Consider the following 18919-nt stretch of genomic DNA (forward strand, 5'->3'; position numbering starts at 1 on the left):
GTCATCTACTTAGATTCGTGCACTACTCCTGAAGTTACTTTAAGGGCCTGGAGACATGATACACTTACTCTAGTGTAATCAGCCTTTATAATGGTGTAAAAAAAAAAAAAAAAAAGGAATAGACAGAGTGCTAAATCCTTACACTGGAGAAAAATTTTGACCAATCTGATCTAGAATTACCCATGAAATAGTAAGGTGTAGAACTACAGTGGTCTATAGTGGACAACAGTCACCAGGGTATAGATATGTGGCTGTTACTGTTCCCTTGACAGGTAGTGGCATGCTCTTGTGATACACCTACTGCAGCATCCTGGGAAAGCTGCTTCTTGCCTGCCCTCTATTGATCCTGCTGTAATTTAGACTGGTGTATAAAAACAAAACAAGTGACACCAGGATAAATATGTGTGATCTTCCCAAAATCACTTAGGCTAAGTACAGACAGTCAAGAAGCCCAAGGCCAAATCAATTCAATCTTCACAGATTAGTCTAATCTGCATAGATAGAACCAATAAGTAAGTGAACAGACATGCACTTTTGATTCCAGAAATGCAGCCACATGCCTGCACTGGCCCAGACCAGAAGCTGGGGAGCACTAGAGCATGCCTCCCTGTTCACCTGGACTAGACAGTTTGGGCCAAAGCTAGGCCACCCACCCTGTGATGTGGGGTGTGCTGGATGATTCAAAGCATCCTGGTATGCTGGGGGACTGTGAGTTAACTTGGATCTGGAGGGGATTTGGGACAGAAGTTCAATAAACCAAATTACCCTAAATTAGTTAAGTCTGATGCTATATCGATCCAGGTTTATCTTGAACCAGTTTTGGCCATTTTGAAAGCAGTTTATATACACTGAACTTCTGTTGTGTTAGCAATTTGATTCAGTTTCTGATCACTTATACTGGTTTATGTATAATTTCTGTCCCTAGCCTTAATGCAACTGAGACTAAAACCTGGCCCAGTAATTTCATATGGTGATTGGCAGACTTGGGGAAAGCACATGAGATATATAACCTTTTATTTCTAGCTTATCATTTTAAAAATCAGATTTATGTTGGCAAAGACCCAAAGGATGACATTTTAGCTCCACTGAAGTCCATGCTTATTTTATCATGACTTTAGCAGGGGCCAGGAATTCACCTGAGCTCTTTAATATCTGACGATAATTCATGGGCTATCCCATGTTATAGTTGGCTCTAACTGGCAGTCTTACTGACAGATTTGTCAAAAATTAACTAACTAGGCCTGGAGAAGGAACTCTATCCTGCTGCCCCAGTCTCTCCAAACAAGGACTAAGGCAAGTTGACAGAAATGCCATGGTAATATTTATACTGCTGTTATGCCTGTTCCTTAGTCGATGGAGGATTTCAGTCACCAAGGGATAACGTTCCCCAAAATTAAGGATATTTTGTTTAACAGAGTTTCTTTTTTCTTTTTCTTTTCTTTTGTTTTAATCTTGGTTTAAAGTATTCTAAGTCAAGACATTTCCAGAACAGAATCCCATTCAAATTTCTCAATAAAATACATTTCAAAAAGTATAATTACAAAACCTTTGTCTCTTCAAGACTGCTCTGGAAGTGCTTGCAGTAGGTTAATGCTCTCCAGATGTACAAATTAACAGCCTTTTATTTATAACATACAACCACTGTCTTTGTACGCTTAGGCAGACATGCTTCCTTGTGAATTAACAGCAGGACTGTCATGTATCACTGAATTTCATTGTGTTTCTTCACAGGGTTAAGATTCTTGGGCTTTTTTTTCTTCTAATTTTTTTCAGGTCAAACGTATTTCACCGGAAAGGTCAGTGTGTGGCAGTGCAGCTGCAGTCTGGGCCTTCCCGACGGGAGGAAGGTAACAAACATTGCTTTTGAAGTGATAAGAAGAGAAAACTACAATTAGGTTTTGCAGCTTTTCTGGTAAATTTGCATTTTAAATTACTTTTCAGTATAATTATGTTTCATCTTTTTTTCCCCCACTTTGACTTCTGTAACTCCATTTCTAAAGCTTGTTATAAAAACCATATAGGACTACATTTAAAAAAATGATAGCAATGTGATTTTTGTTCAAAAATATTCGTTGAGGTTAAGCATTAAAAACAATGGGCTGAAGAGGGACAAAAAATGGGAGATTGTTTTATTGAATTTTTAATTTTTAGTATGGCACTGGGCATTTTCCAAACCCTTCGTCTTGTGTAAGAAGTGAAGGAGTTATATCACGTCACTAACTTTACAAACAAATCCTACCCTAAACTTGGCTGTAGTTTTAGGACTTAATTCCATTCACAATGGGAGTGTTGCCAACGACTTTAATAAGAGGCCAAAGGATCAGGCCTTTGCTGCATTTACTGCTTCCTTCAAATTGAGCCCTATCCTCTTCCCACATGGAGAACTCTCTAATATCTTCCTTTGCCATAATATGGAGGAGTATGATAATAGTTAAGAGACATACCTCTACATGAACTACCCCCTAACACAGATCCACTTCTTTTCTGGATTTCTATATGGAGAACTGTGCAGCAATTCAGGGACTATAGTATGAGCGCTACAAGAGGGCTATGTATAAAGTGCAGGCAGTTTTATTTCATTACCCTCCATATTTATCAAGGCTCCCTGCATATGGCCCATTTACAACTGGCTTTGCATCGTTCTCCACAGTGTAACCACAAATGTAAAACCCAATCTTTTTTCTTGCCTCCCTTAACTTATGCTGCTTTCCTGGATAAATTAACCCAATGTCAGACTGATTTAATGACCATTTCCTCCTTACTCTGTGCATTAAAGTTCATGTGAATCAAATGACAGAATTATCAAAAATGTAATGTAATATGTTTCATTTCTTTGAAATGGCCACTGTCCACTCAGTGAACAAACATGACTGCATTATAAACCAGAATGGGCTGTTCAGGCAGCAAGTAGTTTAGGACCTGATTCTCAAGAGGCACAAAGCACCCCCAGCACCTGCTGTGGTAAATGGAGACTGCTGGTACTCTGAAAATCAGTTCTTAAGTGCTTCAATAAACCGAAAAGCACAACTTGAGCTCTCTAGTTTGTTATGAACACAAGAGAAATACTAACCAAAAGGAAAAAAAATACATACACCAATTTATCATAAACGAATATAGCTACAGTTATCAAGCACCTGAACGGAGACCTGAAGGCTAGATGCATATGTATTATGTTTAATTCTGTCAAACAGTATTTGAATACAAAGTACTGCATTCATTATTGCTTTGCTTTCTTGTCACCTCCCCTGAGCCGTGTCCTCTAGTCAATAAGAACCGTAAGCACGTAATAGGCTAATTTTTTGTAATTGCAGAATTTGAGTCAAGGAAATGATGAGGACTTTTTATTTGAATGTCGCCTCTGAGATGTCGTGTTAATTTTCTCTTTTAATACCCTCATCTGGATGCTAATGCCAACTGATTATTCTGGCGTATGAAGTAAATGTGAGCAGGTCTAAGTAAGGGGCATCCATTTATATTGCATCAGGATGTTGGTCTGTAGATTTATTGACAGACTGGACTGATTGCAATCTGACTGATGCTGCTGTAAATTAAAAGCAACTCCACTAAAGTCAGTGGTCAAGTCGTCAGCTGGTGTAAATGGGCATAATGCTACCAAACTCAGTGTCACTGGAAAGATTTACACGAAATGAGAATCTGACCCCAGGAAGTTAAAGCAATGTAGAATCAGAACACGTAAGAATCAGGCCCACAGCATCTGTATCAAAAGTTTCAGTGGCTCACTGTTCTGGTTTTTTAATGACTATGTTCTGCTCTTTTAAGTGTAGCTTCAAACACTGTTCAACAGGACAGTTGCTCCTTTGCTTATTTTAGGTGGGATTTTGTACCTAATTCAAGGGTAAATGAGGTGCTTTCTTCTTTTCTGCCCTGATGACCCTCAGCAGTTTGTTGATCACACTTTCACCATGCTAACAGAATATCTGAGCAAACAATTAAAAAGAGGGTAAGAAAAAGAAACGATACAATAAATTCTCATGTTTTTAAGCTAGATTAGTAGCATAAGAGACTTCGCATCATTTTGGTTTTGTTGATTAGTGATCCAACCCCAACAGTTCCTTCGTTTGAAAGAGTAAAAGTTGATCATCTGGAGCTACGCAGGTCTGAGAAGATTTTCCCTCACATGGAATATTCTGAGTGAAATTCACTCCCTGCATATAAATAGTTTGTTATAACAGAATTAATCACTAAATATATTCTAAATCCAAATGTTTTCCTTGTCTTATCAACATTGATAGGTGGAGTCCACGTTGTAAAAAGACATCCTTTTGTAAGACTCACCAAAGAAAAATAAGAGAGATTGCAGACAGAACCATATGTCCAAGGTGTCTGTGTAAAGAAATGAAGCAAAAGCTACACAGAAAATTCAAAGGGCATAAAAACTGGCCCTGTGTGAAATTTAGCATACTTCTACAGAAATGAAATTCTGAATCTCCTACCAAGATTCCTGATGAATGTGTTAGAACGTATATTGTAAAATTGAAAAGTAGAAATATCGAAGCAAATGTTTGAAGATCATATAAAGGTGATTCAAATATTTTGGGTAAAATATATATATATAAAAAGTATTGATATATTGATGGCTCAGCCATCACCTCTAAAGCTGCTATGCTCTTGGCTCCATAGCAAAATGCCCTGGCTTAGGATGAATTCTAATAGCAATGAGGCTCCCTGCTGCAGAGGTGGGAGTGGACCATGAACTTCCAGGCTTCTGGCTCTGCCAGAGAAAGCTTAGAAGATATGAGACCCTCCATGGTTTTTAGGCTTCCTACTGAAGAGATAAGAACTAAGCCCCAGAAGAGCCATATTTCTGAGGCTTTCCAAAGCTGCCAGCTTCCTGGCTCTGCAGCAAAGTACATAGGAACCTTGAAAGGCCTCTGAGCTTCCAGGTTTCGTGCTGTGGATCTCTGTCTCTAGAGGTTATTCACCAACTGAACTGGTCTCCCTCTGATCCTGGAGCAGTCTACAGGGCAGGGCTGCCCCAAAGTAGTAAACCCTGGAAGGCCCTGTAGTACCTAACACAGGGCAGTCTGCCTTGAAATTCGGGAAGCCCTGGGGTTCCCAGTACCCTATGACATAAGCAGAGTTCACTTAGCATTGCAGTAGAAGTTCATCAAACCAACACCATTTCATAAGAATGTAAGAAGTGCCATGCGGGGTCAGACCAAGGGTCCATCTAGCCCAGTATCCATCCTATCCCTGATAGTAGCAAGGGCAGATGCTTTAGAAGGAGAGCATTGAACTAAATACATCTAGAGTGATCTATCCTCAATTCAGTACCCTCCCTGACATCCACCATTATGGGTTTAGAGATGTCAGAGGAACACAGTATTCTTTGTATAGAGGCATGCTGATGTTCTCCATTTTGTTTTCAATTCCATTCTTAACAATGCCCAACATTTTATTGGCTCTTTTTTGGTCACTGCAGCATGTTGGGCTGATGTTTTTAGAGATCTACAGTGACTCCAAGGTCTCTTTCCTGAGTCATAACAGCTAGTTCAGATCCAGCTTTGTGTATGTATATTGCATTACTTTGCACTTGTTGAAATTAGAGTTGATCTGCCACTTTGTGCCTACTAACTTAGCTTGGTAGGACCTTTCTGCAGCTTGCTTCTGTCAGCTTGGGATTTGACTACCTGGACTAATTTGGTATCACATGAGAACTTGAAGATTTCACTGTGCACCCCCATTTCCAGATTATTGATGAAAATGTTGAATAAATTTGGGCACAGCACAGATCCATGCAGGATGCTACTTTTGACCTCCCTCCATCTTGAAAAGTGACCCTTTAGCCCTACCCTTTGCTTCCTACCTTTTACCTAGCTGTTAGTCCACAAAAGAACCTTTCCTCTTATCCTATGGCAATGTAGTTTTTTAAAAAAGCCTCTGGTGATGGACTCTGGTTGAAAGCTTTTGTCATATGTGTTAACTGGATCCCCCGTGCCCATATGCTTGTTAACACCCTCAAAGAACTCCAGCAAACTGTTGAGGCAGGATTTCCCTTTACAGAAAACTGTGCTGAGTCTTCACCAGCAAATAATATTCGTCCATGTGACTGCTGATTTTATTCAGTGGTTTTATTTATTCATAAAACAGTTTGGTTTGGATGAGTCAGCTTTTTATTCTTGCTGAAAGGATGTGTAATTCAAAAAAATTGGGACTAGCTTTCTGCCCTGAACACTAAGTAAACTGAAGACTTTGTTAGGTAGCCAAAAATAAAATGGTCCAAATATGCCAGGTCCAATTACTTTAAAACAGCTACAAGAAATTGTCAAAACAGCAGTTTCTAAGTCAGGGATAAAGACAGTCAAGTACAGATGGCATAAGAATCTTGTTAGGACTCCTTTTCCTGAAGGCAGGCTGCTGGCTTGTGTCTTCCTGCCACAACTACTGCTGGCCTGGCTCTCTAGTAGCGGTTACAGCTGGGAGAATCATTCATTTTTTGGTTCAGGATCTGAAACTGGAGGGGGCAGGTACACACAAGTGTGCATACACACAGCTGCACGTGCACACACACACCCTGTATCGGGGTGTGAGGGTGGAAAGCATACCATCTAACCCAAACCAAAATTTAACCTTTTTATGTTTTTTTTAAATTTAGGTCAGTTCCATGAAAAGTGATATTTTAAAACTGATCATCATGCCGTTTTATTTCGAGAATAAAGAAAACATTCAACATATCCAAAATAAAACATTGTTTTAAAAAAATTGTCACTAAATGCTTTGATATTTTTAGAAATCATACTCCCTTCCCTGCCCCTCTCCCCATTTTGCTTTTTTGTTTTGTTTTGTTTTTTAGGCCAAATCTATTGACAAAATTCAGTTTATTTCCTGAATGGCTTTGGTTTCTTCAAAACCCCATTTTTGGGCAAACAGCCCTGCTAGCAACATGGTATTTTTTCCACCCCCTGCTGTGTTTCTATTATTCCCTGCTGCTAAGCTACCTGCTCCTGCCTGGCCTTCCCACCATAGCATGCAACTAGGCTGCTATCTTCACTCCTGCTCCCAGCCAGCTTCTGATTCTCAGGAGAACCTGGTGCCCTCTACCATCAGCTGTATTTCTTTTTCTGGTACAAAGGTATTTATGGAGGCCCCCACTGGCTGAATGCTACCCATTAATGACCTAGTTACTGGTAGATTCATTATACTATTAACCTTTGTAAACTTGGTCCATTTTGGTGGTTAGAACCAGGAAATAAAGATCAGTCTCTAGTCAAGAAATAGGTACTAATGTCTTACTAGTGTTCATCTAGGATGGAATCACCTGGGACTAGGAAACATTTCCAGCTTAAACAGTTTTCCATCTTATAAGGCAGGGGTTCTCAACCCCTGGCTCATGGGCCAGATCTACTCCCTGGCACCCACAAGTCAAAGGGGAACCCCACAGGCCATGGCCCTAAGTGCTAGATCCAGAATACTGGGCAACACAGGGCCCAATCCCTGCACACTGGACCATGCAGAGGAAGTGCAGGGCCCTGATCTCAGTACGTGGGGCTGAGTGAAGACAACCCAGGGCCCTGGGGCCCCAACCCTAGCATGTAAGGCTAGGAAGAGGTGAAGTCTGGATCCAGGTATACAGGCCTGATCCTGGGGCACAGGGTCTGATCTGGGCCATGGCCCAGCCCTGTGTCACTCATTTGGCCTGCGAGACCAAAAGGTTGAATGCCACTGTTGGAAGGGGATCTTCCCAGTCCCCCTGCTCTATGCTTACTCTTTCAGCTCTGCTGTTTCCCAGCCTCTTTGCTCCATGATTTCTCTCTGTGTCAAAGCCTCCCAACCCCGCCTCTCTGCTTCTTGCTCATACTCTGCGCACACACACACAATAGGTAACCTCCTGTGGAGTAGTTTGTAGGGTGACTCTACAAATAGGCCCAAATTTTCTTTCTATTTCTGCATTAGTTTGTCTTATACCAATTAAATATATGTAATTTCCTATAAGGCATGCTTGGACAATAGAAATTTTCCAGCTTGAGCAGGTTCCTGGCTTTTATAGGTGCTATCTTAGACAGGTTTCACTGTATATTGTGTGTGTGTGTATTTATAATATATTACATCACAAGTTTATCTTATGTGGTATTATAACTTTTACGAAAAAGTAACAAAGGCTACATCCACCAAAGGACCTATTTGTCTAAGTCCCACCTAACTCCTCGAGAGCATCTAACATATAAATTATATCTTCAAAACTCCCCCATAACCCTGGAAACAATCTCATGTATGTAAGCAACTAAAATTTTCTTTGGTAAACTCCCCAGGCTCCTAAAGGTTTTCTTCCATAGATGTCCAGAGCTGACAGTGTTGACCAGCTAGATGATTCAGGGTCCACAAATAGGCAAGCTACTGCTGATCTCACTTCCTGGGCCCAGTGTAAAAGGCACTCTCAGGGCTCAGGCTCTGTACAAAACAGAGTTGAAAAAGGAGGTGGTGCTTTTATCCAGAAGTTCTATAGGTAGAGACCTCACACAGAATGAGGGTTTAGTTCCACCCCTTGCTTTTAGGGCAGATATGTCAAACTCGCCCAGTGCCCCCGCTGGATCTGAACCACAGGGTTCCTTCACGGCTTGGATCTGGCCCAGGGCACAAGGAGGTGGTGACAGTGCTGGTGTGCTGATAAGATAAGCATCAGCAGGGCAAGAAAGGGCCCTGCTGCCAATAGCCATGTTCATCAGGCCCCAAATTTTATAGCAGGCCCTGCCCCTCTGTGCAATTTCCAGTAGCCCACCAGGCTGAATAAAACATCTCCATGGGCTAGATCCCTGCTTTAAAACATGGAACAAGCACTGCTTACCTCCCAGGTGCCTACTCCAAGCATTAGGCTGTAGGGTACTCCAGGTTTCAGTGTTCTTCCAGTCCCTCTAGTTGAAGCTGCTTTATTTTCAACTGATTAATTAAATATTCATTTATTTAGCTCCATCCTGGGCAAGAGCTCTCACGATGAAGCCATTTTATGCAATGGAGACAATAGCACCACCTTCTCCTCCACCAGACATGTTTTCAGACAAGATTCTGAGTTGCGAATTCTCAGAGGCTGTGCATCCCCACAGCGGAGAATACGTTGCTTACATCCTGGATTTAAGATATACCCACATCTTCAACAATTCTCATTGGCTAGCTTAGGCTGCTGTCTGTTCAGGGTGTCAATCTTTGCAGATTCCATTCTTAAGTGCCCAGATATCCTCAAGTATTATACAGAGAGCCTTGAAATCTTACTCAGGACTATAGCTTTCCCTGAGCACGTACTCTCCTAAAGGTTAGATGCTGCAAAGCTAAGTCTTTCCATAGATCTAGCCCTAAACCTCACAGACTGAAACACCACTACTTGCCTTCTTTTAAGAGTAAATTTTGATTTTCAGGAGGTCGCTCTCATTTATGTCAGCCTCTAAGAAAAGGTAGGATTTATCTCAGTATTGAGCCACTACGATATATTCCCAAATAATAAGAGAATCATATTTTACCATGGTATGAGTTTTAATGTTTTTCTGAACATTTTACAACCTAATTGGTCATTAAAGGCCAATAAAACCTAGAATCTTTATTCAGGTTTGCCCTTTGGAGTTCTCCCTGTGGGCTTTCAGCATGTCTGTCTCTACTGTTTTTGATAATGGTTCGTATGGCTTCCTTGTCATTAGTTATGTAAAACTTTCTTAGGCTACTTGAATGGTCTCTTAAAACTAGTCTTGTTGCATTTAATTTTACCTTTTAAAATTGGCATTTGCTATCCTATCACCAGCTAGCACAGGGGTGTCAAACATGGTGTGTGTAGGCTGGAACTGGCCTGCAAAGCGATATCATCCAGCCCCTGGGGCCTCCCATGGGTCTTAAAGTGACCCACAGACAGCATGGGGGATGCACCAGATGGCCCCCCACACTACCTAGGGGAAACATTTCAGCTTGTATCCAGAGCAGCAGAGCAGTTGCTGTGAGCAGCACAGACTTGGAATGAAAGCATGCTGCTCTAGGGCTGTGCTACATGCAGTGGTCACTCTGAGACTCTGCCACCACGAGGCTTTGTAGCACAGCTCCAGTGACAGCAGCTACAGGGCCACAGTGCACAGCCCTGCAGTAGCAGTGGCAGGACCATGTGACATAGCACCAATTCCAAAACTGTGAGGCTGATCTATGGATCCAGTCAAGCCCATGGACTGTCCACATGCTGCTTATCTGGCCAGTGGATAAGTTTGATACCCCTGGTCTGCAGTGCCTGGTAAGATTAGATAGACTCTCCTGGACTGTATACATTTTTGCAAGCAGAACGTATGTTTTTACTGAAGGTGGGATGGATTAAATTGAAAGTTTTGTACCAACTGCATTGGAAATTATTAAGAACAACAACTTAGGTTTATAAAGCATCTCTCATCCTGTAAGATCCAAAACTGTTTAGATGACTAGAGGTCAAAATGTGTTCTCTGTTGTGCATACACAACTGTTGTGATGTCTGCCTTCTGCAGGATATAGGTCAGGTCAAAATTCAGCCCAGTGGTTGGGCATACTGTATGGGTGCATCTACATGTGAAATTAAGGTGACTCAATCTCTGAGCCAGAGTATGTTGCTCCTAGGTGCAGCATCTACAAGTGCACCTGGAACAGCAGCAATTTGAGCCAGGATGGAGCAGCTGAAAGGGAGAATGGGGGGTGAAGGTCATCCCCGGGCTCCAGAGGGCTGCATTGGCAGCTGACTAGGGCATGAGGGTGCCAACAGGGCAGAGCTGTGTGGCTAGGCAACAGGCAGCCCCTACACTTTGAAACCCTTATGACCCAGCCCATCCCTCAGTCTACACTTGCATTTCAGCACAATTACTGACACTGCCATAAGATAGTACCGTCCCCAACAGTACTATCTTCCAGCAGAGTTAATTAGTTTACTGTGCCCCAATATGAGTGCACATGTAGATGGTGATGCTTTACTGTGGAGCTAATTAGTACAGTAAAGCACATGTGTAGATGCATCCTATATGTAGTATATAAACCTATATACATAGTGGTCCCAATTCAGCAATGTAATTAGATATGTGCATGGGCATACTGATGTCAGTGGGGACATTTCCATTAACAGTACTGAGATTGTTCATATGCCTAAAGTTAAGTGTGCATGAAAGGGCTAAAATAAAATAAAGAGCAGTGGGCAGAATTTCAGTGTCTAAATTGAAAACCATGATCCCAGTAACCCCTGCTCAGCTACCTATATTCCACAGGCACACCCTTCTTACTTTAACCTTAAACCTCTCCAGAGCCTGCTTCTGTATACTCAAAGCAGTAACTCTTAAGTAATTCAGGACTATACTGTTTGACATCCAGCTGACACCAAATCCGATTAGGATCTAGAAACTAGGGAAAGGAAGACCAGGTTTCCCCATCGGGGGTTCAGCTGGGGTGGGTGTTCTCAGGGCATACCTCATTTACACAAAGGATTCGGCTCTTCACAAAACACAGTTATAGCCATGGCTCTCTTTTAAAATTTGGCCAAAAGAGAAGCTGCCGTTGTTGTATAAAAGTAGGGAGGTGGGAGAACAGTATGCTAACCATTAGAGTGCTATCCCAGGGTAAAAACACACCAATGCATGTTTCTCTCCCTGAATATATTCAAACCCTCACAACCCAACTCCCAGGAGATGGGACAAGGACATTCCCTTCTCCTTGTATGAAGCTGTTCCACTTTGCAGAAAAGAATGGACAAGTCATTGGGCAAGAAAGACGTAGCAAGAGCAAGTAGGACTCTACCCTGCTAGTTTGGATTCTGATCTGAGAAAAGGTAATTTAGCCCAAGTCCTTCTCCAAAAGCTACTGAAAAGTAATGGGAGTCTTTCCATTGATTACCATGAGCTTTGGATGAAACCTGTAGTACAGGACATTCAAAAGCAATTAGTGATTTTTTTATCTTGTTGTTGTTTTAATTTGAGAAATTGTAAAGGGCCCTGTAGGGCCTGCAAACTGGATGACGACAAAGTGTCTCTGAGTAGCCACCCAAAAAGGTGGCATGCAGAAGTCACTAGACGTGTACAAAAGTTTGGTGGTAGGTGTCACAACCCAGTGATTTTGGTGCCTTGGCACTATGGAATTTTCTGGCCACATGAGAGCTCCTTTGCACAGCAGAGTGTTCTGCTGCAATTGAGAGCCCACGTGCAGGAGAGAGTTCCCACCAATTTGCAGTTTCCTTTGCAGGATGCATTTCTTTGCAGCACAGAAATGCACAGTGCAAAGCGTTCCCGCCATTTGAATGTAAATTGCTAAATTATTCACATATGGCAGCTAGTAATTGGCTTGCTGGCTGTTTAAAATTCTGCACGACTTCCGCCCAAGTCGAAGAGCTTTGAGCACGCTGCAGAGTGCCTCTAAAGTTATCCGACTTGCGGCTGCTGATCAATAGACTGATCACCTATCGATCTTTCTTCCCGTCGCCGAGCGCAATCCCAGACATACCCCTTTCCCCGCCGGCTTCGAATTGCGGACGGATTAACTGGCTTGGGCCCCGCCAGCTGGAACAACTCGTGTGGTTGTTCAGACGACCGGACCACCTGCGTTGTGATTGCAAGCGGCGTGAGTAAAGTTTTTTGCAACCGATAAGTTGTGTCTGCCTCTCCATTCACCAGCCCGCCCTAACGTATGACCAATTTCTAACGTAACTCGAGTCAGCTCTGGCTGTCCGAGACAATAGGGTGTAGTATGTTTTTCAATACATATTTGCAGAAAGGAGAAGTGTTGTCACTTAATTTAGATCACTTCAGAAAATAAACTCCATTATATCAGGGCACATATATTACAGTAGTCTGCAATCTTTGCTACTCTTTGTTTACAGAATGACTATATTTGTTAAGATCATAAGATCTTTGTGGACAGAGGCAAATTCTCAACTAGTAGAGATCAGCACTGCTACATTAGAGCACATTAACCAGACAGAGGATCAATCACTTCCATGGCTGAGAATCTTCCTTATACGTGTCATAAATATAGTCAAAGTACCAAATGCATGTGTCCAAATCCATGATTGGAAGCTCTAGGCCCTGCTAAAATGATGGCAATAAAGGAAATAAACATGTGTCCTCTGTGTGCATGTCCTAAGTAACCAATGTATAACCACATTTGTCTTAATTGCACAAGGAAGTGAATGAAGCATAAAATCATTGATTGAAGTAATTTTTTTCAAGCACCTTTCCAAGATGAGCTTTGGCCAATTATAGCACTGTGAAAACCCTGAATATTATACCTATGGATTGGTGCACAAATTGCCAAGGTTTGTTGTTTGTTTTAATTTTTAAAAAGCACCACCATAAAAAGGGTGTGGTAGGGGTTAAATCTCTCTGGATTGTTCGATGCTAAAATTTAGCCAAATAAGCACTGAAAATGTTGGCTTGCTTCCTAGAAATGTGACCTGTCAGTTGTATTCAACTTGATAAGGTGTTTTAAAAGCTAAAAGTAGTTCAGTGGGTGGGGTTGGAAGCAACTTGTATCTTCTGTCTTTATTTATTTATTTTTAAGAGACTCAATCCTACAAACTTCCTCTTATTAAATTCTTCTACCAATAATGTCAACATTTTTTATTTTTAAATATTCTGCTTGCAAACTAAGTATTCAGCTAATCAAACTGCAGTAGTATACTAGATAAGACTTCAGAAAAATGTACCCAAGGGAATTCTAAACTAAGTCTTTGGATGCTTTATGCACAGTTCCCCCTGCACAATTACATTTAATATAATTGGATGTTGTTTGTTCAAGATGTTGGTGGACTGTGGTAGCTAGGGTCAAAAAACCACACACACCCCTTTCAGAAAATGCACATAGGATTTTCCTTATCACTGATGCCCACAGCAACAATGCAGATGGGAAGAATAGGTAGTGACCAGACAGGTGGCTGTAATAGCCCTCACTGCTTGGGAGTTTGGTGCCAGATAAGTGCTCCAAGAAAGTCTGGAGGATTACACTGGCCAACACCATTAATAGAGAGACATTTATATGGATCCACTAAGAACCCCAGTCTATGGAGCTTGCAACTGAGGGTGCAATTTCAGTCCACTGACTGGAGGAGCTGCCATACAGGTTGAGTCAGGGTTTGCTTGGTGGACTTCATTCTCCAACTTCCCATAAAGACATCTGTATTCAAGCAATTTATCTTAGGTTTTAAAGAGGCTTCTAGAATTACACATGTAGACTGCAGTTGTCTGCACAATACCCACCTTGATTAGCCAGATAAGATAGGAGATGGATGCACAGGGAAGCAAGGAGAGACAAATCCCTTAGTCTTTTTGGTAAAAGTTGTTTTGAGATACACAGACAATTGATAGAAGAAATCCACAGAGTAAGTTCTGTGCCCCTTAATGTATCACTATGAACAAAAGAAGGGTTGGTGAATTCTCTGCTTAACAAAAATATGCCCAAGGTCCATGATACAAGCATGCAAAGCAGAACTCCATGCTATATAGTTGCCATGCCCCTCCAATGCTGTTCTCATCCCTTGCAAAATAGAAGTGCATAAAATTCAGCTTCCTTAGAACACTCCAGGACCACAGAGGTAAAGCCTGGATTTTGGCTTTAGTGAATAAATGGTAACGCTATAAGGACATAGTATAATGGTTATATTTAGTGACTTTAGTGTCTGTATAAGTAGCCAACAGTACAATGTCATTTATAGCACACATTTTTGTCTGGCTGCTAAGCATGTTTAGCTGTAGTTCTCTTTGTCCTCATTTATTCAGTTTTGTTTATAGGAACACTGTTCTTGAACAAGCCAAGACAGCAGAAGGTATAAACTGATTAACTGTAATTTGCTTACCTAAGCAATTCATATCCCTCAAACAATATACAATTATACTTCCCATATTTAGCTTCACCTTTCTTCAAACAGTTGAGCAAAAGGGAGTGGGGAAAAAAAAAAAACCACATAAAATATAATATTATACTGCATGATTAATAGCATTAAGCATTAAGGGCTGAGTCAGTGGTGCTTTATTCATCAGATGGAAACAAGATGCAGTAGCCAAGATCAGGGCAACTAAGAAACCATATCTTCCTCTCTGGTGGCAAAAATCAGTGCAGGGCTGTTGCACAGGCAAGCAGGATTGGCAGACTGGTAGGAGAGCCTGCACAGCTTGCATGGTACACTACACTCCCAAAACAGTATGCTGGGGAAGGGCAGGCAGAGGTAGGAATGGACAGAGGATCAATCACTTTCATGCTCTTTCCTAGAGAGCACTGTTATAGCAATTGGCTGAAGCAGCTTCAGCAGACTGACCTCACAACTGCCCTGGATCTGGAAGAATTTCTCTCGCTCTATCCTTCTATTCAGCATCCAAAGCAGATACTTTGGCTGAGTGCTTGGCTGAAGATGTGATTGATCCTGTGCTGATGGAAGTTTTGCTGTGGGCTTCACTGGGAGTAGGGGTCAGGACTAAATGACTAGCCAGTCCTTAGCAGTCATTTGTTGGTCAGATATTAAAATCATGTCATCAGTGCCACTTCTTAAAGGCATCACAGAATATCACCAGAGACCATTTTGATACTATTTCCATCACAGCAAAATTAGGAAGTACTGAAGGTTGTGCAAAAGCTCTTTGCTTGGCATCACTTTCTTTCACTCCAACACAAGCACATTTCCTTAAATGGGTTTGGAATATTTTAGTTCACTAGAACCAAAAAGCTCTCCAGGACTGCCATAGCCCTTTGCCTTGAACAAAGTTAAAGTGGGGAAGAGATAGAAGCAAGGACCCTAAAAGAAAGCAAGAAAGCCTAGTTGCTCTGCACCGGTTTTAAAGAACATGGAAGTTTTAACAACAGAAGAAAGAAGCTTTAATAAAAAGGTGCTAGTTTTTTTTCTGGTATTCTTGGCAAATTATTTCTTTCCCCAATAAGTTCTCTCTCATGGTTATAACCATCCCATTCTAGAGATGGCAGCATTGCAGTGGTGTCAACATGTGCATATACACACACACGAGTGTTGCATGAGAGCTCTCCATTTTACTTTTCTAAGCTTTATAGTTAATATGACAGATAACACATTTTTTTTATTAGGTTGTGCAAGGAACAGAGACAAGGAACAGTTCTGTAGTCCCATTGCACCACAAATTGCTGTATGATTTTAAGCAAGTCACTTAGCATCTTTATGCCTCTAGTTCCCTGCTTGTGAAATAGGCCTAATATACCCGTTTCCAAAGGATACTACCAGGCTCAATTCTTACATTTTTAAGCGCTTCTCTCTCTGAAGAAAGGTGTTTTGAGACCAAGAGTAAAACGTTTAGTCTCCCTGTGCTCCAGTTCAGTACTTTCCTACGTCACAGAGGTGTTGAGAGGATAGATACAATTGAGACTAAAAATGCTCGTATACTATGTGCACTACTCAGATCAAGTGCCATAGATAGTTGCTAGTATCTTATTACAGATGAGAAAATAATGGGCTATAAGTACATTGCCTTGTGATTTTTATCCTCTTTCTGCTTGTGATCTCATTTTATTGAATACATTTGTTATTTACCGAGTTGCTTAGTTGGGATTGATCCTACAGGTCTCTGGGAATTGCTTTCATTCCTTGATTGGCTGATCTAAAATTTTCAAAGGCTTGATTTATGAAGGTACTAAACCACGTGAATAGATTTCAGGATGCGAGTAGGACCATTACAATCAATTGGGCCACACACTGGCTTAAGTTGCACATGCTTCAGCACAATCATGAGAAAAGTATAAAGAACCCCCTGGAGCATTACCATCTGTGCCCGAGACCATCAAATAAATAGGACTGGGATATTTGTAAAGTCTGAATATTTCTTTTCTGACCACACCAGTCTTTTCTGAGGTACCATTCCTAGAAAATCATCATAGGGGTTGTGGCTGAGAATGGAGTATGAGTTACTTTGCCCTTTTATCATACTCAAAAAAAAAAAATAAAATAAAAAAAAAAAGTAACTGAAACTATGAAATCCTCATCATGACCTTTTCCAGTTCAACTGATGGTCTGTATGCCGGGCTGCTGCAAGAGGATTTGGACCTACTATCCCCTTGTAGCATAAAGTAGCATTCCCATCCCATAGAAGTAGATGCTTATTCTGCTGATAACACCTACAGCTACAAGTTTAATGTCTGTTATTTTCATGTGCTTGGGAATAAGATGCACCGAGAATGAAATCCACCAGTGTACAAAGGATGACCACAAGGCTTGTGCATTGCTTAAGTCATGCAAACAGTTCCAGCTAATTCTCTTCAGAGATACAGATAGCAAAGGATCGACAAAGTAAATTTATTAGAACTAAATTGTTAAAAGCCTTTGCTTTGATTTCCAATCTGGTTTGTCTCACCATAATGTTCTCTCACATTGCAGGGGCTGGCAACCTTTTACAAGCTGTGGACCAGAACACCCCAACTCCTGTTCAACATAGCCAGGGTAGTTTCAATGGTACATCAACAGCAGGGGTCTTTCCCTGCACCCATGCTGGGGCCAGGCAGCTGGGACCCGTGTCCGCACTGCCATTGTTTCTCCCAGCCCACTCCTCCCTAGCTGTGGTGCACACACAGGCTCCTGCCAGTGGGGAGCTGAGCCAGAACCAAGTATCTACAAACTGCATTTCCTTCCCCTCCCCCCTGGTTCCCTTGCTCTGCCCTCTCTGTGCTGGAGCTGGGCATCTGCAAGAAGGTGCACTAACTTTTCTCTGGCCCATGAGAATAGTAAGACAGGAACACACTTAGGTACCTAACAGGTTGAATAAGTTATGGCCTTAGCAGCATTATGGGGTACATCCCCTGAATTTACTAGAGCCCTGTGAGTGTAAAATTGGTGAGATCAGAACAACTCTGAAGTTCTGCTCCCCAGATATTTTAGGAATCATAATAGCACTTAATCAAAATGATATTTAAAATGTGTATGCTTCTTTTATTAAATCTAATACATGCTTTTATCATGTCAGAAATCATCTGTCTAAAGTTTACTGTTATGAATCTTTATATTTCATTTTGCTGAAAAGGGCATGCAGTTTACTTTTTTTTTTTTTTTTTTTTAACTGCAGTTCTACATACTCTGAGATGCTTTGTGATCCAGACAGTCAGTCCAGACCCCAATGAATGGAGCTGTACCAATAAAGACACCAGCTGATATCTGACCGAGTGAAGATTGACATGCTTAGTAAGATTGGATTAGCAGTGCACAAGTGATAGTACACTTTTCCTTTAGCACAGTACATTGCTGCAGAAAACATTGCAGTTCAGAAAAGCAGCAGATTCACCAGGTTTGTACATGTTTAATACTTAATAGTCATTTACAGTATGTATGTTTTCAGACTAATTCACTAAAGAGGTTTACAGGATTCTCTCTCTGGTTGTTAAAAGTAAAGTACAACATGACTCCCCCTGGAAGCACCCGACTTCATTTTTGACCTGTTTTATCAGGCTTACATGATAAATAGTTCCTTAATAAAATTCTAAAAGGTAGTTATAAAACTACTCAAGTCTTTGATCATGTCTACTGTTTTAAAAAGTTTTGTAGATGACAAAAGGTCTGTAAGTCTTACCCCCCCCCACTGGCATGTACATCACTATGTTACAAAGAAATAAAATAAAAAGCTTGCAGACACTAATAGATGCACCCATGAAAGAAGTCTTACTAATGATGTTGTAACAGCACATTCAATTATATCATTATCAGTTACGTAACATTTTATGACTAACATGATATTTATACATATACTTGAAAAGGAATCGACTTTATAAGCCTTTTATTGGAGATAGGAGAGACTACATCCCTGAAGTAGTTAGGGAAGTAATCAAGATAAAGTTTGTTGCCTCAGCCCAACCCAAAATATCCTCAGTCTTCTACTTTTCCCAAGAGTCTGTGCAGAGATGGCCTTAGGGGTGGGCAGAGTGGGACACTGCCTAAGGCACCATGGTCAAGGGAGTGCCAGGGGGGCACCACACACACACACACACACACACA

At 41.3% G+C, this 18919-nt stretch overlaps 1 long non-coding RNA gene across 1 annotated transcript in view; it reads right to left on the reverse strand.

Annotated features, from left to right (window-relative positions):
- Positions 1–1244: 1244 nt before the first annotated feature.
- Positions 1245–18919, reverse strand: part of LOC102368448 — a 29110-nt gene continuing 11435 nt past the window's right edge. The window contains exons 2-3 of the long non-coding RNA XR_324316.1: positions 3846–3938; positions 1245–1860 (exon numbers count right to left, since the gene is read on the reverse strand). This is a non-coding gene — a long non-coding RNA (uncharacterized LOC102368448). The remainder of the gene's footprint in view (positions 1861–3845; positions 3939–18919) is intronic.

This window comes from Alligator sinensis, unplaced genomic scaffold, assembly GCF_000455745.1.
Source record: "Alligator sinensis unplaced genomic scaffold, ASM45574v1 scaffold1092_1, whole genome shotgun sequence".
Lineage (NCBI taxonomy): Eukaryota > Metazoa > Chordata > Crocodylia > Alligatoridae > Alligator > Alligator sinensis.